We start from the raw sequence: 24151 nt of genomic DNA, 5'->3' as shown, positions 1-24151 counted from the left end.
ATAGCAGTTGTCTTAGTTTATTAATTTAACTTTGTTTTTCAAAAACAGGAAAATCTGTAGACACGTCCCTTTGTAAGTTTCATACGTGGAATGCATACGTGTTACATTAAATAAGGGTTAACCCAATAAGATGAATGGCTTATTTACACAAGTGATATCCTAAAATACATATAGATTTTAGTTCAGATAAAAAGATCACTTCGAAATTTTATCTTGATTTCAGTTATGTACTTACACGACACTCATAATTCTAGAATTCATACACGAGTGTGTGGGGGTAGGATAATTGGATGCAGATGACCGGTTTCAATAGTAGATTTCACTTGATTTTAGACCTCAATGATCTGTATAAATATACCTTTGCACATTCACTGCATAGTAAATGTTTTCATATGCACAACAGAGTGAATGGATGATTGCATAACAGCTATTACGTGGATGGGTGATATCAAATACACTATTGCGTGAATTGAGCATAAGCATTATTGCGTGAATAACCAATTGCTGTACTGGATTAATAAGTATGCACTATTGAGCGAACGGATAGTTAACTATACACTACGGCGTGAAATTATTATTACATGTGCGCATCTGAGTGAATGGCTTATTATATATGCCATGTGGAGTGAATGGATTATGTAATATGCATTTCTATGTTAATCGACATATACATTTCTATGGATATACATTTCTGAGTGAATTGATTAATGCATTTGCATGGCTGAGTGCATATCTAGTATTGAATAAATGGATTGTTTCATATGCACTTGTGTTTTCCACAGGACATTTTTCAGACTCCCCGGGACCATTACTATTATGGGTTTTGGTGGGCAGCCGGGGCCCCCATACGTAAAGGTTTTTTAAACATTTATTTTTGACGTTATTTGTTGGGTAATGACTATTCAAAAAGCTATAACAGTCATTCATAACATCATCCTTTTAAATTGTTCTTACCCCTGCAGGCATAGTAACGCACAATCCCAAGTCTATCGATTCCCTAGTTTTTCTTAAATGATAGGAGCTTTTATGAGTACATAGGTAGGTCAGTAGCTAGGATTATTGCAACTAATCGATTCCCCAATACATCCGTATCACATTCTATCAGGGACCTATACAAACTGTTTGTATAGGTCCCTGATTCTATACATAGATGGTGACGTCACTACGTTATTGTCACCTCTATGCTTAGACGCATCACATTCCCCTGGTTTGGGGAATTATGATTCCGCCTAAGTAGTAGTTCTGCGTAGGAATGAACATGTCAATAATCAAAGAAAATTCGTTTTTTATTGTGTGTTTAAAACGGAATCTTGTTAAAAGAAATGTTATTTAATTATGTTTAAATGTGATTTTGAATCTCTGTCAAGAATGATAGCGATTATTACACAATTACCTGACCTTCTTTCTCTTTCACTTTTCATTCGTAAAAGAAGTGCTACCCACAATTCCTTTCGCGTTAGTACACAGGTCAGTAAGACCGGTGTGTACACAATGTCCGTATCAATCAAACTCAATTACTACATACTTATATTACTACATACTTATTGTATTTCGTTTCCCGTCGCTATTCCTTACCCGATTAACCCGTATATTCCATTTTTAAAAAGCAAATTCTGGTAAATATTAAGGATAAAAGTGCTCAAGAATTTCATAAACACAAACATTCGCCATTTTTATTAAGTATCAAATGAATTTAAGCACATGTGACTATTTAAAGTTTTGATGAAATAACGTCCAATCGGGATGGGGGGTTTCCCAACTGAACACGCGTTATCGGCTGACGAGCTGTTCCCGATTTTATACAATAAATACACCAACACTAGACGTTGTACATGTCATTTGTGCGCGCTTGTATTGAAATACAGAAACTAACTATACATGAAGCTCTGGTTATTTTAAGCTAGCATTTATTAATCTGACGTTAACATTCGATAGCGTGTTTCGGATTACAAAATAAAATAACAAGACCAAGCAATAAAAGTCCCCTACCAATGAAACTCCACCATTTTCAGCAATATTTCTAGTCTATTTGTTGCTATAACAACCAGAATTCTTGACATATGGACGAATTGAAATATCGTGCATAATCTTCATATTGCCATCTGTCCATGTCTCAAGTTTCATGACAAAATATAAAAAACTTTTCAAGTTATCGCAGGATCCAGAAAAGTGTGACGGACTGACAGACAGACAGAGCGCAAACCATAAGGGGACAATTATGCTCATTGAAGAATTGAACAAAACATGTATAGCTGTGTGTAACGAATTTAACGATAATTTGTTGAAACTCTTTACGAGTCGAATACATGTTTTAACCATATTATGCATGAAATGCACAATTTCCAAGAAGATTTCATTCGGTTGCCATAACCAGTCTTCTAAGAAACTTGCCGAGGTTTCATCGTTGATCTGTACACCGTAGGTACCGATGGGCCTGGTAGAAAACAAAGCCAACAAACTGTTACATAATCAAACACTTATGGCAATTACGTCACTTGTTATATGCATGATTTGACTGCAGGATTTGACTGCCTACTAGTGTTGACGCTCATGCAAAGAATGCGCTCTAATTGGCTAATATCGATTTTCCAATACATAGACGCTCCGTCTTTAGTCGGGCTTTAGTTGAGAAACTCAAAATATTCGGCGAAGTCGATACCGATTTGATCTGAAGAAGGGCTAGGTGCAAACATACACTAATCTGTAAAAGTTTAAGCGCACCGCTGACTCTGATTTCGAAATTCAAGCGTCCCGGCGAAGGACCGTTAAATGACCTGTGCAAACCAATTTATTGTAAATCTACTATTGAATGTATGGATTATTGCATGTGAACAGCTTAGTAAATGGCAGCGTAAATACTACCGGGCGTTTTGAGCGTTATAGAGACTTTAAGTAATAAAAAGGCATGAATTCTTTCTTTGAATAGAAAATTAGAATGACTTCAAACAATTATTTGTTTTATTTACAATATAAAGAAGTGCAACTCCAGCTGCTGGAGCAGTATTTAATTCCGATTATATACAATTAGTTGGTCCTTTATTTAAAGTCTCTTAAACGCTCAAAATCAACGAAAATTTCGTTAAGTATTTTGTAAAATAAAGTTAACACCTTAACAATTGGTGTTCCTTCTAGCAATAGCCAACATTTCAACGCTAGATGTGGTATGATTACATAGATTTTTGAAGATACAAAATGCTCGTTTTTATTTTTTTTTGTGGCCACAATTAATTCCCGCGAATATGTCTATTCATACGACACACGAACACCATTTAGTGTTCATGTGTCGTATGAATAGATATGCAAAGCAATAATAAAAACGAGCATTTTGTATCTACAAACATCTATTTTACCAGACCACATCTGACGTTGAAATTTCGGCAATTGCCATAAGGAAAACTGATTTTTAATTGGTTAAGTTTATTTTACGAACAATTGTTCGAAATTTTCGTTGATTTTGAATAGTAATGTTTCTTCAAGGCAAGTGACCAATTGCCAAAACAGTACAAAACAGCAAAATACAAAACAACATAAACACATATACGAATAAAGCTAGGGTCGCCGCCTTGGAACGGTCAATGCAAAGCATTGGAGGTTTAAACCGGTTTTAGAGCGCTCTACCTCAAACTTTGCCCAGCAATATTCATGATACATACAAGTGTAAATAAAATTTAACCTCATAGCATTGCAACTCAAATTTAACAATAACAAGAGGCCCAAGATGGCCCTAGTTCGCTCGCCTGAGAGGAGTCGTTTCATTCAATCTTTACCTAATGTCAAACTTGACCTAGATATTGACAAGACAAACATCCTGGTCAAGTTTAATCATTATTGAACCAAAACTCTGGCGTAGGGAGTGTTTTTGTTTTGTAAGATTTGAAATGGTAACCTATATTTTGAGTTGACCCCCCTTACCAAACATCAAACTTTACTTACAAAGATTTTGTATAAAATAATGAAAATTTCGACAATCTAAAGAAAATAATTATGGCATTAATTATGTGATTTTGCTCATCATCAAACTTGACTGAGATCTTTCAGCAACTTTGATAAAGAATGCTAAAGAAATGTGAATGCTAGAGTGTTTACAAACCAAATGTGGACGGACGGACAGCGGACAAAGACCAATCCTAAAACCTCACCTGAGCAATCAGGTGAGCTAAAAAGTGTGTTTCACCGATCTGAGCCATTTTCCAACTTGTCCAAGAAATCAATAAAACCAATGTATTGACTAAGTTTCACGATGATTAGGCAAAATGTGTGACTTCTAAAGAGTTCGATCACAAGGTTTCTCTATATAGTCACATAAGGAAAACTGCCCCACCCCCTGGCTGCCATGTTTATTGACCCATCCGGACCATTTGCAAACTCATCTGAGATATATATAAAACCAATCTTTTCACCAAGTTTCATTAAGATTTGGGCAAAAAATGGACTCCTAGAGTGTTCACAAGCTTTTTTTTACTATATAAATATAAGAAAACTGCCCCCCCCCGGCAGCCATGTTATTCAATTGACCGGAACCATTTTTAAACTTCACTCTCGTATCAAGGAAACAAATGTTCTGACCAAATTTCATGAAACTTGGGCGAAAAATGTGGTTTCTAGAGTGTTCACATGTTTTCACTATATACATATAGAGAAAAATGCCCCGCCCACTTGCGGCCATGTTTTTTCACCGATCAGGACCATTTTCGAACTCGTCCCACATATCAATAAAACCAATGTTTTGATAAACTTTCATGATGATTGGGCCAAAATTGTGACTTCTAGAGTGTTAACAAGGTTTCTCTAAAGCCATATAAGTAAAACTGCCCCACCCACTGGTGGCCATGTTTTTCAAAGGAACGGAACCACTTTTGAACTCAACCAACATATCAAACATTGAAGACAAACATTTTGACAAAGTAACATGAAGATTGGGCATGAAATGTGACTTCTACAGTGTTTACAAGTTTTTTCTCTTTTTTTGACCTAGTGACCTAGTTTTTGACCCAGCACGACCCAGTTTCGAACTCGACCGAGATTTCATTGGGACGAAGCTTTTGACCAAGTTTCATGAAGATCGGATAATAAATGTGGCCTCTGGAGTGTTTACCAACAAATGTTAACGGACGGACGGACGACGGACAAAGACCGGTCAGAAAAGCTCACCTGAGATATCTGGTGAGCTAATAAAAGGGGATTAAAATAATTATCTGCCTCAACATGAACCAAGTGTACTTAATGATAATATTTGTTTGTGAATATCATAGCGCCTACAATTTATTAAATTGCATCAATTTCTTATAAAGATTTTATTCTTTAAAATATTGTTTTCTTTTTTTCCTTGTAATCTCAACATTGTTCTGCAAATTTTAGCCTCGGCAACTGCCTCGGCGTGCCTCAGCGTGGCTACGACGCTGAGATCTGGAAGGATTTTAGTTTATGTTTTTGTTTTAGTATTTTATTATGAAAAGTAGTATCATGTTCTTTTATATCGTGAAAACCTATCGGTAAATGACATGTGTCTTGTATTGTGAGAAAAAAAAAGAAATATTAGTATCCATGGTAAAAGGGAAATCGTTTAATTATCTAGCCACACATGTGTGACGTATGAAAGCCAGAGCTACCGACAATGGTCAGTTTGGTATAAATAAGACAGTGTGACTTCAATTTTCTATCGGAATGCATGTTGGTTTGATGTTCCATTTACAAGACGCAATATTATTTTTTTAAGATCCGCATTATGCGAAAATGGGTCTTATGCAATATGCTGCCAGCGTGGCTCCAGCGCAGCCTGTGCATCCGCGCAGTCTTGTCAGAACATGCATACTGAAAAGGCTACTCGGGAGATATCACGATACATTGCGTGCTTTTTTTTATAGCGGATAGCGTAGCCCCTGACCAGACTGCGTAAGTGCGCAGGCTGGGCTCAAGCTACGCTTTCCGCATATGCCATAAGACCCATTTTCGCGTGACACGAATGTAACCGTGTTATTTGAATGTGTGCAAAGAAAACTGCGTCTTAATTAAATATCAACATACCACATGGTTCGATGACGAAGAAATAAATTCATGATAAACCATGTGATGTGATCTCACGTAGTAAAATGTGTTTGTATCTACGAACACTGTTATGTGGTTTAATATTCGTGCACTTCATAACAAACATTTCACGCGGTGGATATGCGACTATTTAGTGAAAAAGAGCACAGCAATACTAAAAACTTTGTTTTTAATTTAATAAATTAGAAACGTCAATTTTCTACCTTTATTTCAAAGTCAGGATATACGTCGAATATCTTTTTTTTAAAGATATTTCTTGTTTTCTTTTCTGGCAGTATATTCGGGGTTGTTTACAGTTAACTACATAATTCACAACAACCGACTGACGTACGGTGCAGCATGTCAACCGCATCATTCGCAGATCCACTTCTTTATATATATTTCAATCTTTATAACAGTATAAATGTACCGATGTGAATGTGAGGGTCGTCGCGCATGCAGGAATATTGCCAATGAAATTCACTAAAAGATGAATAGGGTTTACCGCCGCACGTAAAATAAGGGCCTTTGGATGACTGTACCATTTGCCGTCCGATACCTTGACGATAATATGTGTATCCCGGAAAGGGAACTTTTTGGGAAAACACACTAATCTGCAGGTACAAATAAAGCTGACCCTTTATGATCCTTTTTAAGTTACACACCGTGTGAATCGTTATTATTTAAAGTAAGCTATCTTTGTTTAATTGGTTGATATAAAGGACCAGCGTTGTTTGTACCCGGGTGATAAGTGGGGTTTCTAAACTCTTGCTTTTCATGTATCATTCTATTGAACATGACTTAGTGCCTTTCGTTGCATAATTTGTCGCCACGATCTTATTCGAAAGAACCTACGTCCGATCAAGTAAAAAAAATACCATCGACGATCTGACAGTGTGCGGCCAAACTAAAAAATCTATATCACTAGGTGTGTGTTAACGTTTAAAGGATTCGTAAAACTTCGACTGGTGCCATCCAAATATCATTCAGCGATTCTTTTTATATAATAATTATACGTTGCATACGCTTTCAAGCCTAGGGTTAGCTCATAGGACTACAGTTAATGCAGACTTAAAATCACAAAATGTGTAAAGTATTCTTTTTTTAATCATACATTATCAGTTCGACGCAATGCTTCAGTTGTGTGAATAAGCTGATAATTGCTGTATTAAATACAATTACAGTGCCAATCTTTGCACAACTACTTTTTTATTTTTTTTTTATTTTAGCTAAAGGCACGTTACACCTTTCTGAGATGTGATCAGGTGGTTTATCAAGGTGTGAAACTTTATAGGGTTGATCAAACCCTGGGTCAAAACTAGGTCAGCCCGAAAGGTAGTCAACTGGGGATCAGCGTGCACTAGGTCAATACCGGTGATAACTCGTTTGTGTCCGAAAGGGGCCCTTACAGGTGCATACCCACTCGCCGTAGATATAGCGCATAATATGCTAAATAGGCTGTCAATACGTCCCCCGGACACCAACCCTTATTATAACAAGGGCCGAAATAAGGTCAGCCCGATAGGCAGCTGACCGGAGATCTGCATTCACTAGGTCGATTCCGGGGGAAAACTCTTGTTTGTCCGAAAAAAAAACACTTATAGATGCATACCCACTCGTCGTCGATGTATCGCATAATGCGCTAAATAGGCTGTATGTACGTCCCCTGATGACGACCCTTATTAAAAACCCGAGCCGAAACTAGGTCAACCCGACACGCAGCCAACTGGAGATATGCTTGCAATAGGTCGCTACCGGGGGATAACTCTTGTGTGTTCGAAAGGGGGCCCTTAAAAGTGCATACCCACTCGCCTTGGTTAAAGCGCATAATACAATAAATAGGCTGCATGAACGTCCCTCTGACGCTGACCCTAATTAAACCCTTGAACCGAAAGTAAGGTAAGTCCGACAGGCAACCGACGGGAGATCAGCGCAAACTAGGTCGATTGCGGTGGATACCTATTGTTTGTCCGAAAGGGGCCCTTAAAAATGCATAGCCACTCGTCGTCGATCTATCGCATACTACGCTTAATAGGCTGTATCAACGCGTCCCTGACGCCGACCGTGATTAAAACCCCGCGCCGAAACTAGGTCAGCCCGACACGCTGCCGGCGGGAGATATGATTGCAATAGGTCGATGCCGGGGGATAACTCTTGTTTGTTCGAAGAGGGCCCTTAAAGGTGCATACCAACTCGTCGTCGATATATCGCATAATACGCTTAAAAGGCTTCATGTACGTCCCCCTGATGCCGATCATAATTAAAACTCCGAGCCGAAAGAAGGTAATCACGACAGGCAGCCGCCGGGAGATCAGCGTGCACTATGTTTCTTCCTCTTGTTTTCCAAAAGGGGCCCTTAAAGTTGCATATCGACTTGCCGTAGATATTGCGTAAGCTGCGCTTAATAGGCTTGATGAACGTCCTCCTGACGACAACCCTAACTAAAAGGGAGGCGGAAAACTACAACGGGCGAGGCATGGTCAGGGGTGATAACCCCAAAAAAAAGGTTAGGGTAAGGGTTAGGATTAGGGGTCGGGTTAGGGTTAGGGTTGGGTTTAGGCTAACCCAAACCCTAACTCGACCCCTAACACTTACCCAAACCCTAACCCTAACCCTCTAACCCCCCCTTGCGCAATACCATACCATGCCTCGCCCGTTGTAGTTTTCCGTCTCCCTAACTAAAACCCTGGGCCGAAACTAGAACAGCCCGACAGGCAGCCGAAGGAAGATCAGCGTGCGCTATGTCACTTCCTTGGGATAACTCTTGTTTGTTCGAAAGGGGCACTTAACAGTTCATACAAACTGGTTGTGTAAATAATGCAAATGGCTTGCTAAATAGGCTTACATTTAATAATAGGATGAATGGTTCAACCTATTCAATACGATTGCTAAAAAGCAAAATAGACTGCATAGGCTGAATGGGTTTTTAAATAGCCTTAATAGGATGTTTGTTTCAACTTATTTAATACACTTGTTAAAAGGCTGCAAAATAAGCTTGATATGCTAAATAGGATGTATTTTATAACAGACATGTACTGAACTTGCTTACGTCGCTTAATAGGCGAAAACTACTGGTACATATGCTTTTAGGATTTATTTTTTCAAAAAATGTACCAAACCTCCTTAATAGGCTGAAAAGGCTGCTAAATAAACTTAATAGGCTAATTATCATGTATTTTCCAACCTCTGTACTGAACGTGTTAAATATACTAATTAGGCTAAAAGGGTGCTAAAAGGACTAAATAGGATTCATGATTCAACCTATGTACTAAACTTGCTAAAAAGGCTAGCATCACACACGTCGTAAAAGTTTATAAATACGTGTTGAAAGCGGTTATATCTCTTTGGATATTTATTTATTAACTAACATTTGTGTACAGTTATATTAACATAAAAAAATGTATTATTTTTTTCAAGATTTCAGTAGAATATCGATCATTCAGCCATGTGCATCACCGTACAAATGACCATTTAATCAGTTAGTTATTAATATTATTTGGAACAGATTGTTCAGAATTAATCACGATTCTTTTTTTTTTGCGGAAATTGTACACTTAACCGTATCAGAATTAGCGTACTTTTACCTATCGGTATTTGATTTGCAGCGTGGCTACGACGCTGAAATTGAAATAATAATATCTGCCTCAACACGAACCTATTGTACTCAATGATATTATATGTTTGTGAATATGAGTGCCTAAAATTCATTAAATTGCCTCAATTTCTTATATAGATTTTATTCTTTGACATTAATTTTCCTTTTTTTTCAATGTAATCTCAACATGGCTCTGCAAAATTTAGCCGAGGCAACTGCCTCGGTGTGCCTCAGCGTGGCTACGACGCTGTAAAGCATACCAAATAAATAACAAACATGCAGAGCACCAATTTTAAGTAACATAGTAAGCTACATTTCAACTGTATTGAGTTGTTACATTTGCGAATGTTGAATAAAAAATTAAGGCTATGACAAGACAAGTACAGCTGATGTGTAACCGTGTCATGTAGTAGAGTATTGCCTTACAATTGTTCGTTTGCTCACGTGATTTCCGTTCCGATACTTAATAAATAATGTAATTTTCTACAATGGCAAATGCGACAAAGTTTGTCGCATGACACATTTAATACTGAAATGCTGATCTAAAGAATTCGAAGCTTTTTCATTACTAGCGATACGTTGTTAGGTGAGCAGTACTGAAGTAACAGTATCGATTGCAATTGGAACTGTTTCGGATATGGTCATTTTCGGACACCGTTATCAATGTCATGTCACATTCTTGACTTTGTATTTTATTATGTCACAATAAGATAAACGTATACATATATATTGATTTACATTAGAAAAAGTGTTTAGCCCTTTGCAACTATTATGCTACGTTATTGGTAATATTTGCCGGGTATTAGACAATTGACTACTTGTATCTCATTCTGGTATGGGGCGAAATTCCTTTCAGGTCTTTTGACCCCCAATCAGTATGTGATGTGTTATTTTAGAAGATATTTACTTTTTGCAATTATAGTTTATTTCACAGAACACAAAATTTTCCAGAAATTAACATTGAAATCATCATACATTTTGATTTGGGACCCTCCCCTTCTGTTAACTGCATTGTATACATGTAGCAATCCATAAATCATCAACTCCTCAATATTATTTATAGAAGATGTTCTGCAGTACATGGAAAGTCAGAGCTCCAGATAAGGGCCGTACAGCCGTAAATGCGCCTTTTTCATGAAGATTTACGCATTTATTTTTATAAACTGGACGTACAATAACGACTTAAATATCCATTTTACGCATTTACGAAAAAAACACATGGCCATACCGATACGTCTACGCACACTGCGCCCAGCATGAGAATTTTTTTTTTCACTTTTTACTATTTCTCATAATACAAACTTCAGTGGTTGAAATGCAAAAAACTAGAGGTTAAAATATCAAATGGTTCTTTTTTATGGCTATTTGATTAGACAGTAATCCATAGATTATCTGTTAATCTTATTTTTCTTTGCACCTGTCGCTCGTAAAACAAAAAAAGCAAGTGAAATTTGAATAAACATAAAATCAAGGCAGATTGACCTTTTTAGATGATTTTTTTTAACCCTTTCCTTGACAGGTACGCGTTTCTACAACCCTATCGATTCCCTGTCAAATACACGTATCTACGCCTGTATCGATTCCCTGTTATCTACGCATTTCTACTACCCTATCTATTACCTGATATATACGCGTTTTTACGAGGCACGATTTAATTTGCTATTTAAATGCTTAAAATGATGTTTTATGTGTAACAGAAATGCATGTACACCTACGTTCATCATTTTTCTAAACTGTCGAGTAAACATCCGGTAATGTTGCTATTTAAAGTTATGATGCAATTGGCGACCAATCAAGACGAGGGTTTACCATTTGACATGCGTAAATCACGTTCCGGGATGTGTGCGCTTCGGGCATTTCGTAATGTCCTAAAATAACTGCTATTCTCGAACCGTATTTAATTTGGACATTTTCCGAAAACGTATTAATAACCTGTTAAAAATGCCGCAAAAATAAACACGTTCCATAGGGATATAATATGATTTGGGTGTAAATCGATTTCATTCATATTGTTGTTTGATTCCATTATATCGTAAATGTTTGTTTCCGAGATCATATACGAGAATTACATCGAAATGTTACATGGCATGTACACTCAAATGTTTTTACAAACGACAAGTGCTTATCTAAAGTTTGTGTTTCGTAATACACAGGATATTGGATTATCGGTGCTTGATTGGGCAATTAAACAAAGACGCAGTCGGCAGTCTTCAATATGCCTTTGAACTGACCAAGATAATAATTAATAGCGCACGTGCTAATCTAACATTTAGGGATAAGAAACACGGGTTCTAGACACTTTAAATAAACATGTTTACAGGACGCAGCAGTAGTCTTCAGATGATGTTGGCGCGCGTGCCATGTTACCTCGGCGTTTTGTAATTTGGTACACGAAGACACGGGTTTGTCGGCGACTTCTGGGTTAAAAAGTTATATGTCGGCGATCAGATTATAAACTGGAGTATTTGATAATAAAGTAGCTGCCTAAAATTGGAATTTTGCAAATAAATACACTAACTGGAGACTTATTGAAGACGCCGACATTGCCGGATTTCGATCGGTAATAAAATGCAAAATGCAAATTGATTATATGAATATTCATGGCACATTATGCAACATCCAATTAAATTGTTACCGGTATCTATAAATGTTTATAAATCATTTGGGGAATTAATGTAATAGAAATACCAAGCATTGAAAGAATTTTATAAGAAATAATATAATTGATTTTGAAAATGAATGAAGTTGTTTGAGAAACTCTGTGTTTTTTTATAGTCATTAATAAGAATTTACATGAATTTTGAGGCTTGCAGAATGAATTTATAAAATACAAAAATCTTCAAGAAAGAAGAATGGTAGTTTGGAAAGTAAGAAAAAAAAATTAATATTCCAAAATATAATTATTTGAATTTGATTCAACACACCAACTTCGCAAAGTTTCTATATGAGCTGGAAAGAGATTTGCATTTAAACCCAGTAAAACACACAACGGTCAACTTTACATGACTATAACTGATGAATAAAATAATGTAGAAACAGGTTTACACCACAGGAAAGGAAATTTTATTAGCTAAAAATTTCATTTGAGTGTTTTTCAATAATATTTTAACTTTTATGAGAAAATCAAGTTTAAAGGCAATGAGGGTTGCGTTTCCAAAGAGGTAGATTTGCATTGAAACGCAGTAAAACACACAATGGTCAACTTTGCATGACTATAACTGACCAAACAATTAAGGTAGAAAAATACAGTTTACACCACAGGAAAGGAAATTTTATTAGCTAAAACTTTCATATGAGTATTTTTCAATAATATTTCAATTTTTATGAGAATATCAGGTTCAAAAGCAATGAGGGTCATAAAACAGCGTTTTTCCAATAATGCCTGTAAAGATGGGGTACTGATATTGATAAGATGGCTATCAGCCACTGGTCAGCAGGCAGCTAGGTCTTGTGGTAACTGGAGAGGCTTATATTGGCTAAATGGCTGTCAAGGAAAGGGTTAAACAACATAGTATTTTTGTGCCCTATTTGAATCTTTAGAGTTTATAAGTTTGCTTTTACATGAACTTTGACATATTTGAGCACAAAAAAACTGAAATGGATTCAAGAAAGTTCATTTTGTTTCGGATTTTATTTTTATCAAATTGCCATATAACTATAACGGAAATTGTGACTGCCATAATGGCAACCATAGGCAATAAGCGTCCTTTGGACACTGACGAATCTAATGACCCGGTCTCAAAAAAAAATCAAATCTAATAATAGATCATTTAAAGATGTTTGGCTTTTGGAATTCATGTGGTTAGATTATAATGCAAAATCAAAAAAGATGTATTGCAAAATATGCATACAGTTTCAAAAATCAAATTCATTCACATCTGGGTGTAGTATGTTGAAAAAAGACAACATTTCGAAACACGAAAAATCAAAAGGTAATTAAAAAGAATGACAATCATTAATATTAAATTGTATATACATGAATATTTTGTATATTATTAACCAGGTTTTCCGAAGGAAAAAACTGGTTATTAGATTGGCGAATGCGGGCTGGCTGGCTGGCTGGCGGGCGGGCGGAACAAGCTTGTCCGGGCCATAACTATGTCGTTCATTGTCAGATTTAAAAATCATTTGGCACATTTGTTCACCATCATTGGATGTTGTGTCGGGCGAAATAATTACGTCGATATCTCCAAGGTCAAGGTCACACTTTGAGTTCAAAGGTCAAAAATGGCCATAAATGAGCTTGTCCTGGCCATAACTATGTCATTCATTGTGAGATTTTAAAATCATTTGGCACATTTGTTCACCATCATGGGACGGTGTGTCGCACGAAAGAATCACGTCAATATCTCCAATGTCAAGGTCGCCCCGACTAAAAATAGATTTTTTTTTAAAACAAACTTACAAAGGGGGTTAATTTTGTTTGTTCATTTCAAAAGTTCAGTTTGAGTTTTCTCCCTTTATCAGATTTTTTTTCACAATGAAAACCTGGTTTTGTGACAATTTTGTCCCTTGTTAATAATATATTAAAAATAACAATAATAATTTATGTTCATAATTAATATATATTGACACTTCAAAATGAGCTTTTTGTTTTGAAATTTAGCATATTTGATTTTGTTTATTTCAGATCACAAAGAGGCCTCACAAGCGTCTAGTCTGAAAACATCCATGACAAATGCGCAGGCTGCAGCAATATCCAAAAGTGAAGTGGCTGTAGTGTTGGCTATGACTAATGTGTACTTTGCTGCACAACTGTGTTATTTTTGTTATGCACACATGATGATTATAGTAATAAACATATTAAAGCTTCTTTGTTTAGTTTCTTTTTTTACACTACTGTAGCCTATACTTACAACAGGCGGTTCCGAATGCTTTGCTAATACTTTGGCTACAGTTTCTAAAATTTGGCTACAAAAAAATCCATAGGGCTAAAATGTTGGCTACAGAAATTTTTGGGCCAGGGGGAGCCCTGCTAACCTATTTTTTCGAATGAATTTTAATTGGGAAAGCAATTGACCAATATGTGCGGAAAACCTTATAAATTGAATAATATAAAAAAATAAGATTTTTTAAAAATAACAGTAGTGTTCTAAAAATTTACACAATTCAAAGAATCTCATAAAAAGCTTAAAAAATTAGTGTCATACACTTCTTGACATTATGTCTGTAAAACAAATTGAACGAAACGTCACACTATCACAAATATCAGTAACAAAATTGCAATATTAGTCATATACATTAAACAAAACATCAGTCTAGCACTGACACATGTGTAATATCCAGTCAGTAATACAGTGAAGCAATTTTTGACTCCTCCTCTGTCATGACTGAAACCACCTTGTGTTTGGATGAGCGAGCTGTGTGTCCGACAGCACCGCACACAGAGCAACTGGACCGCGGGCGCCTCGATGCAATTTCGGGGTGTGGCATGATGGACATTCTTCGAAAAATGTCATGGATATTATCCTTTATGGAAAGTTGGCGAGATCTTGCTGCTGGTCCACTTTGGAAAGAACGAACATGCTTGTTCCAACTTTCAACTGGACTCTCACTCCACTTTGCAACTGAGCTGCCTTTGTTCAGATCAAACAGTTGCCAGCTGTGAGCACACATGTGATGGAATGATGGTGTTATCATAATCCATGAGTGACCCTTCTCATTCAGAAATGAAGTTTTGAGGTGCATCATCAGCTCTATTCCCAAAAATTTGATAGCATCAACATGCACTTTCTTTGAAGGATCAACTGACTGTGTGACAGTTAGCATGATGTTTGTCAATGATAAGAACTCTTCATAGAACAGTATCCAGATTAAGTTTGCAAATCCAGATTATTTGCAAACTTATTTTTTTTATTTATTGAACAATTGTTATGAAATTTTGCATATTTGTAGGGGGCAATGAGTAGATACATATATTTGAAAAAAAAGAGTTAAAATGTTTTTGGAAAAAAGAGTTATTTGATGATTAAGTTGCCATCCTCCGTGGAATTCCAACGGGGTTTTGGCTCCCCCGTTAAGAATTGCAATTCTCCCACGGATGATTTTTCCAGACGGGAGAATTTTACCTATATTTTCCAAAAAAAATAATTTAAATAGAATGCTTTGTTTTCTGTTCCAATGTTTACAAATACACATGCTCAAGTCAAAATTGTATGAAATATGTACTTAATTAAGAAAATAAAGTGTTTGTAGATTTCCTTCCCCCGTGGGTATTTACGGGGGCTCCCGCCAAACCCCCATTTCCATTAAACTCCCATTGGAGGTTTGATGGGTGTCCCGTGGGTGGTTTGACGGGGGACCCCGTTAAACTCCCATTTTTAAAATGAACCCCAATGGGAGTTTGACGGGGCCCTCCCGCCCATTTACAAAGAATACCCGTGGGAGTTTGATGGGGCTTTCCATATAATACAAAAAACACCTTTTTGAGTAATCATATATGTATGTTAAATTCAAAATACAGTAAACATCAGTGTAATCAATCAAATACAATATCAACTTTAGACATTTTCCAGCTTCCTTTATTCAATATTTTGCTGTCTAGCGCTACTGTGTGTAAGTTATTTAGTTTGCCTAATATATTTTTTCAAATAATTGTTTTTCGATAATAATCTTCTATATAATATAAAATATCATGTATATTGACTCATTTCATGGCCGTCAAACCAGAAATAAAACAAAAATTTGTCCATATAGAATTACATTGTTGTTCAACAATATTTTTGAGCTAATGCTATATGGCAGCCATATGCCTTCTGTAATTAACAGTAACAAGTTTATGTTTAAATATGTTTATCTAGGCAAATCATTGGCTTGCAATATATTGAATATTTTAAGGACACGAAAATATGTGACAACCAGATTGATTTTTAACAAGACCGTTGCACCATCCTCATGCGAGTACAAGTACTTGCTGCTCTGACAAATGTTTGTCCAAGATTCATGTTAAAATTCATCATGTCTGTGGACGAACATGTTGTCATAGTTCATAAATATCCATACATAACACTGACAATTACACTGTAAATTACAGGAAACAGTTTGGATTGAATGGCAATAATCCACCTGTATAATCGATTATTTTTTATGTATTTTATGTATGTACTAAAATAAACATATTGTTGGTCAAATGTTAAAAAAGAAATCCATTAATTGAACAATCATGAAATTATTCACATACTTAAGTGCAATTCAGTGTCGTTACAGTATTGTAGATCTCGTCACAGGCAGCAGTATCATAAATTTGCTCTGCCCCCCCGTACCCTACAACTTTCTCGAGCTTACCCCAGGGGTTCCAGATTTTTAAATGTACACGTTTTGTGTCTGGTTTAACTTTTCAACAATGAAAATTGACAAAAAACACAGTTTGAAAAAATACCTTTCGTATAGGCATTATATATAAACTATATAATACTTATACATGTACGAGGGGTATTTATGTCAGTATTTGTTGTTGAAAAGTCAAACCAGACACAATACATTTACTTTTAACAATCTGGAACCCCTGGGGTAAGTGCAGGGGGGGGGGAATTTATGATACTGCTGCCTGTGGATCTATTCTGGGGGCATGACACTTCACAGGTACATTGATCGTGACTTGCAGATGACCTCTATTGATTTTCAGGTCACTAGGTCAAGGTCACAGTGACAAAAGTCGTATTCACACAATGGCTGCCAGTACAACGGACAGCCCAAATGGGGGGCATGCATGTTTTACAAACAGCCCTTGTTTAGTTTATCATTATGTACATAAGGGGACATACTTTTCAATTTTAGATTATGCTTTTTATATGCCCCTTTTTTTAAAACGGGACGTATTATAGTTTCACCCTTGGCGGGCGGGCGGCGTCCACAGCAGTGTCCGCTCTCTAATTCAAATAGTTTTCATCCCATCTTCACCAAACTTGGTCAGAAGTTGTGTTTAGACAATATCTAGGTCAAGTTCGAATATGGGTCATGCCGGGTCAAAAACTTGGTCACGGGGTCACTTAGTGCATTTCAAGGATTAAGCATGGTGTCCGCTCTCTAATTGAAGTAGTTTTCATCTGATCTTCACCAAATTTGGCCAGAAGTTGTGTCTAGATGATATGTATGTCAAGTTCAAATACGGGTCATACTGGGTCAATAACTTGGTCTCGAGGTCACTTAGTGCATTGCAAGCATTGAGCATGGTGTCCAAAACCTTTGTATGGGCGTGTGTTGTGACAGTTTGGCACTCTTGTTAACAATAAATAGAATCCATATATTCTTTTCATTAACTTTTTGCATTCTGGGCACTCATACACAACTGACTGATAAGTGTGCTGAACAAATTCACTATCACAGTGCTCATCATCATCGGTATACCTAGAAGTTAATCCAGATTTAAATCCTCGTCATCCTATGACACAAAATCCGTCGAAGACATAGTGAAGAAACACAGAAAAGTGACAAAATAACTTGATCGATATGCTAAATATCGGAGAAAGGCACAGTATACGGGTCTGAAGATTTCTAGATGGTAACGTTATTTATAATTGGTAAAATTGTGCATTGAATTTAGCGGGAATTAAAGAGAACAAAGATCATATACTGCCGATTATATACAGATCATATACAGACCGAGAATAGATTCTCTCCATAAGAAAAAAAATTCAGAGCTTTATTCAAATTATACTACAGGTTAATAGCATTCAGATTGATCAAATTTAAACACTGCAATAAAAATGAAAAAAAAAAATAATTTAAACTAGAAATAGCGCGGCAGAGGCCGACGCGTATCCCCACGCCGAATGTTTGACCTAGATGTGCCCCAGGGTTGGTAATGGGGCCATGCATAGCTGAGATTGACCGTATTGTCATAAGAGAAGTTCATCATCAATTAGAAGTGAATTGGTGTAGAAATGAAGAAGTTATAGTAAAAGGCAATTTTGGGTGGGTGTGACATATGTGGGCAGGGCGCCCAAGGGTTGGTAATTGTGCCATGCATAGTTGAGATTGACCGTATTGTCATAAGAGAAGTTCAGTATCAATTTGAAGTGAATCGGTGTAGAAATGAAGAAATTATAGTAAAAGGCAATTTTGGGCGGGTGTGGTCTATGTGGGCGGGGCCCCAGGGTTGGTAATGGGGCCATGCATAGTTGAGATTGACCGTATTGTCATAAGAGAGGTTCAGTATCAATTTGAAGTGAATCGGTGTAGAAATGAAGAAATTATAGTAAAAGGCAATTTTGGGTGGGTGTGGTCTATGTGGGCGGGGCGCCCCAGGGTTGGTAATGGGGCCATGCATAGTTGAGATTGACTGTATTGTCATAAGAGAAGTTCAATATCAATTTGAAGTGAATCGGTGTAGAAATGAAGAAATTATAGTAAAGGCAATTTTGGGTGGGTGTGGTCTATGTGGGCGGGGCCCCAGGGTTGGTTATGGGGCCATGCATAGTTGAGATTGACCCTAATGTCATAAGAGAAGTTCAGTATCAATTTGAAGTGAATCCGTGTAGAAATGAAAAAATTATAGTAAATGGAATTTTTTGGTGGGTGTGGCCTATGTGGGCGGGCGCCCCAGGGTTAGGATTGGGGCCATGCATAGTTGAGATTGACCCTAATGTCATAACAAAAGTTCAGTATCAATTTGAAGTGAATCCGTGTAGAAATGAAAAAATTATAGTAAATGGAAATTTTTGGTGGGTGTGGCCTATGTGGGCGGGGCGCCCCAGGGTTGGGAATGGGGCCATGCATGGTCGAGATTGACCGTATTGTCATAAGAGAGGTCCAGTATCAATTTGAAGTGAATCGGTGTAGAAATAAAGAAGTAAATGTAAAATAACCTAAAAAAATGAGTGATAATTTCTGACGCGGCCCCACCCCAACCACTATAACTTTTGACCCAGGGGTCAGATCAAAATTCCAAATAGTGCAGGGTCGCACATATGCTCATAGCTACCATGTGTGTTAGTTTCAAGGTTCTAGTGCTTTTAGTGTAGGAGGAGATAGTGGCCAGGACGGACGGACAGACAGACAGACGGACGGACGGACGGCGGAGATAACCACAATATCCCCACCTTTTTTTCAAAAAGCGTGGGGATAACAACCTATAACTGTTGTTTGTTGTAAGATTCTGATCGCTCCTTTATCTTATTACACAGTGACAAAAGTCGTATTCACACAATGGCTGCCAGTACAACGGACAGCCCAAATGGGGGGCATGCATGTTTTACAAACAGCCCTTGTTTAGTTTATCATTATGTACATAAGGGGACATACTTTTCAATTTTAGATTATGCTTTTTATATGCCCCTTTTTTTAAAACGGGACGTATTATAGTTTCACCCTTGGCGGGCGGGCGGCGTCCACAGCAGTGTCCGCTCTCTAATTCAAATAGTTTTCATCCCATCTTCACCAAACTTGGTCAGAAGTTGTGTTTAGACAATATCTAGGTCAAGTTCGAATGAGCACTGTGATAGTGAATTTGTTCAGCACACTAATCAGTCAGTTGTGTATGAGTGCCCAGAATGCAAAAAGTTAATGAAAAGAATATATTATGGATTCCATTTATTGTTAACAAGAGTGCCAAACTGTCACAACACACGCCCATTCGAAGGTTTTGGACACCATGCTCAATGCTTGCAATGCACTAAGTGACCTCGAGACCAAGTTATTGACCCAGTATGACCCGTATTTGAACTTGACATACATATCATCTAGACACAACTTCTGGCCAAATTTGGTGAAGATCAGATGAAAACTACTTCAATTAGAGAGCGGACACCATGCTTAATCCTTGAAATGCACTAAGTGACCCCGTGACCAAGTTTTTGACCCGGCATGACCCATATTCGAAGAATATAGTGAAGAAACACAGAAAAGTGACTAAATAACTTGATCGATATGCTAAATATCGGAGAAAGGCACAGTATACGGGTCTATAGATTTCTAGATGGTAACGTTATTTATAATTGGTAAAATTGTGCATTGAATTTAGCGGTAATTAAAGAGAACAAAGACCATATACTGCCGATTATATACAGATCATATACAGACCGAGAATAGATTCTCTCCATAAGAAAAAAAATTCAGAGCTTTATTCAAATTATACTACAGGTTAATAGCATTCAGATTGATCAAATTTAAACACTGCAATAAAAATGAAAAAAAATCTAATTTAAACAACCTATAACTGTTGTTTGTTGTAAGATTCTGATCGCTCCTTTATCTTATTACAAAGGCCAACTTTATATACCAGAAATCTTTTTTTTCAAACTGGAGCCGGATAAAATCGCTTAATAAAACAATGCGGCATGTGATGACTTGTCCCCTTCCAGTGAAACCGGAGGGGACTTTTGGTTTGCGCTCTGTCCGTCAGTAAGTCTGTCAGTCCGTCACACTTTTCTGGATCATGCGATAACTTTGAAAGTTTTGTATATTTTTTCATGAAACTTGAAACATGGATAGATGGCAATAGGGAGATTATGCACGTCATTTCATTTTGTTTCTGCCTTAAGAATTGTGGTTGCTATGGCAACAAATAAAAATTGAAAATGGTGGAGTTTCACCTGTAGGGGGACCATATTGCTTGGCAATCTCTTGTTTTAATTGACACATTACAATTGAGTGATAATACTACATACATTCTCATTTTAATAATACATGGCAGTATATTTGTTTCATATAAAAAAAACTGGAATGCAAAAGCGTGTTTTAGAAATGCTGATAAGCATGTTATCTACCGTTGCAACCAACAAACAGTTGAGCGCTAAGACTTGTCTCGCCAAAACCATTTGACATGCGAGAGTTTGCCAATATTTGGCGAGCTGCCTATCTCTGTTATTTGTCTCTGATATAACTAATTACTGCTTTTTTTTCATCCTTTCCATTTGTCTTTTATATACGTCCGTCTAATAAAGGGCATATTAAGGGGTTACCTATGTCATGCAGTGGGTCAGACAGCTTCCAGTCTTTGTCCGGACTATAACTCGTTAACTATAACACCTATTCACATGAAACTTCATATATGGATATATCTCATTATGAGAAGTTTAGTGTAAAGAATTATAGCTATAGCCCCTGAATTTCTATATTTATCTCGCTTTTTTATTGTCCGGGTCATATATCGTAATTACATTAAGGCTTAAAGGCATCAAACTTCGAACAAAGATAGGTTGTGGTGTATAAAAGTGCAGCGCACAACAATCGTAACTCGAGAACTCTGGCTTGCAAATTTCACAATTCTACGCATTTCACATTTTTTCTTGGTTTCCTGTTTTCTTGAAATTACAAGTTCATGATTGAAATTAAGCTTTTGTTACATTTAGAAAGGAAATCATGCTGCTGATAAGGTTATATCAAATACGTTTCAGTTTTGTGTGGTATTTTGTATTTTATACAAAATAATTTAAAGTGATCAAAGTCCTTGAGGTAAAATGTTTGTTTGTTTAGAGAAAAAAAGCACAGGCACTAACGTCTGGGATATAATACAATGTATCCTCATTAGAAACCCCACCCCAGTAAATAACTGAAACTGCAAATATAACTCAAATGTATATCAACATCATCGATTCTATTGGAGAAGTGATGTTGTGTCCCATAATTGGAACTGCTTTTATTGGTTATGTTGTAATGTACTGTAGCCAGTACAGTATGTTGCAAGAAGACTCCCTCATTTCTCTGCTAATAACGCCACCAGTGCACGGTGTTGTTAATTATAAAAAACAAACAACTACAGTAACATTAACCTAACACACTGCCATATTCAGGCATTTTGTGTAAAAACTTGTGGAATGTAACCGGTACACTAAGGTACGACATTGCACCGAACATGGTTCCAAGCAAAGTTTCGAGCAAAAAACTTCCAAAAATGTTACACGGGAATAAACACCAAAAGAAATACAAATCCGAATGACAATAAGTATGTTTCCAATGTTATTGTCTTTCTGAATTGTATTTATCATCATAGTAATGGATAAAAGCAACGTTTGGATTATCAAAAGGTAAATGTAATATATTTTCGAGACAATTCACTTAAAAAATTATTGAACGTTTTAAATTCATCTTTACAGAAATATCGATGTGTGGGTATAATCTTTATCAAAAAGACATTTTATTAGCTCATCTATTTTTTGAAAAAAAATTATGAGCTATTGTCATCACCTTGGCGTCGGCGTCTGCGTCGGCGTCGGCGTCTGGTTAAGTTTTGCGTTTAGGTCCACTTTTCTCAGAAAGTATCAATGCTATTGCATTCAAACTTGGTACACTTACTTACTATCATGAGGGGACTGGACAGGCAAAGTAAGATAACTCTGGCGTGCATTTTGACTGAATTATGTGCCCTTTTTATACTTAGAAAATTGACAATTTTGGTTAAGTTTTGCGTTTAGGTCCACTTTTTTCAGAAAGTATCAATGCTATTGCATTCAAACTTGGTACACTTACTTACTATCATGAGGGGACTGGGCAGGCAAAGTTAGATAACTCTGGCATGCATTTTGACAGAATTATGTGCCCTTTTTATACTTAAAAAATTGAAAATTTTGGTTAAGTTTTGTGTTTAGGTCCATTTTATTCCTTAAGTATCAAAGCTATTGCTTTCATACTTGAAACACTTACTAACTATCATAATGGGCCTGTGCAGGCAAAGTAATGTAACTCTGACTGGCATTTTGTCAGAATTATGTGCCCTTTTTATACTTAGAAAATTGAAAATTTGGTTATGTTTTGTGTTTAGGTCCACTTTATTCCTACAGTATCAAAGCTATTGCTTTCATACTTGCAACCATTATTAACAATCGTAAGGGGACTGTGCAGGCAAAGTTATGTAACTCTGACTGGCATTTGGACGGAATTATGTGCCCTTTATACTTAGAAAATTGAAAGTTTGGTTAAGTTTTGTGTTTTGGTCCACTTTACCCCTAAAGTATTATAGATATTGCTTTCATACTTGGAACACTCGCAAACTATCATAAGGGTACAGTAAAAGGACAAGTTGCATAACTCTGGATATCATTTTTACGGAATTATGGCCCTTTTTTGACTTAGTAACTTTCAATATATGGTTAAATTTTGTGTTTCGATCCACTTTACTTCTTAAGTATCAAGGCTATTGCTTTCAAACTTCAAATACTTTCATGCTATCATGAGGTTACTGTACCTGGCAAGTTGAATTTTACCTTGACCTTTGAATGACCTTGACTCTCAAGGTCAAATTATTAAATTTTGCTAAAATTGCCATAACTTCTTTGTTTATGATTAGATTTGATTGATACTTTGACAAAACTACTCTTACCTGACATACCATAATAGACTCCACCCAAACCATCGCCCGTGCCCCCCCCTCCCCCCCCCATTTTTTTTTTACGGTTAAAAAACTAAACTATTTATTTTGATTATTTTATGTTTGAAATACCGTCCAACCATCGCACCCAAGAAACACCCCCCCACCCCCCCCACCCCCCTCCCCCACCCGAATCCCCCCCCCCCCTAAATTTTTTTTTTTTTTTTTTAAGATCACAAATTACCACCACACCCTCACACTATACCCCCCCCCCCCCACCTCACCCC

The 24151-nt window shown here is 36.8% G+C and overlaps 1 protein-coding gene across 1 annotated transcript in view; it reads left to right on the top strand.

Annotated features, from left to right (window-relative positions):
• The first annotated feature begins 10042 nt into the window (after positions 1-10042).
• LOC127840623 (huntingtin-like) overlaps positions 10043-24151 on the top strand; it is a 140926-nt gene continuing 126817 nt past the window's right edge. The window contains exon 1 of the mRNA XM_052369034.1: positions 10043-10205. The gene's annotated coding sequence lies outside the window, so the exon portion shown is untranslated. The remainder of the gene's footprint in view (positions 10206-24151) is intronic.

This window comes from Dreissena polymorpha, chromosome 8 (assembly GCF_020536995.1).
Source record: "Dreissena polymorpha isolate Duluth1 chromosome 8, UMN_Dpol_1.0, whole genome shotgun sequence".
NCBI classification, from domain to species: domain Eukaryota; kingdom Metazoa; phylum Mollusca; class Bivalvia; order Myida; family Dreissenidae; genus Dreissena; species Dreissena polymorpha.
This window is presented reverse-complemented; position numbering and strand designations above follow the sequence as displayed.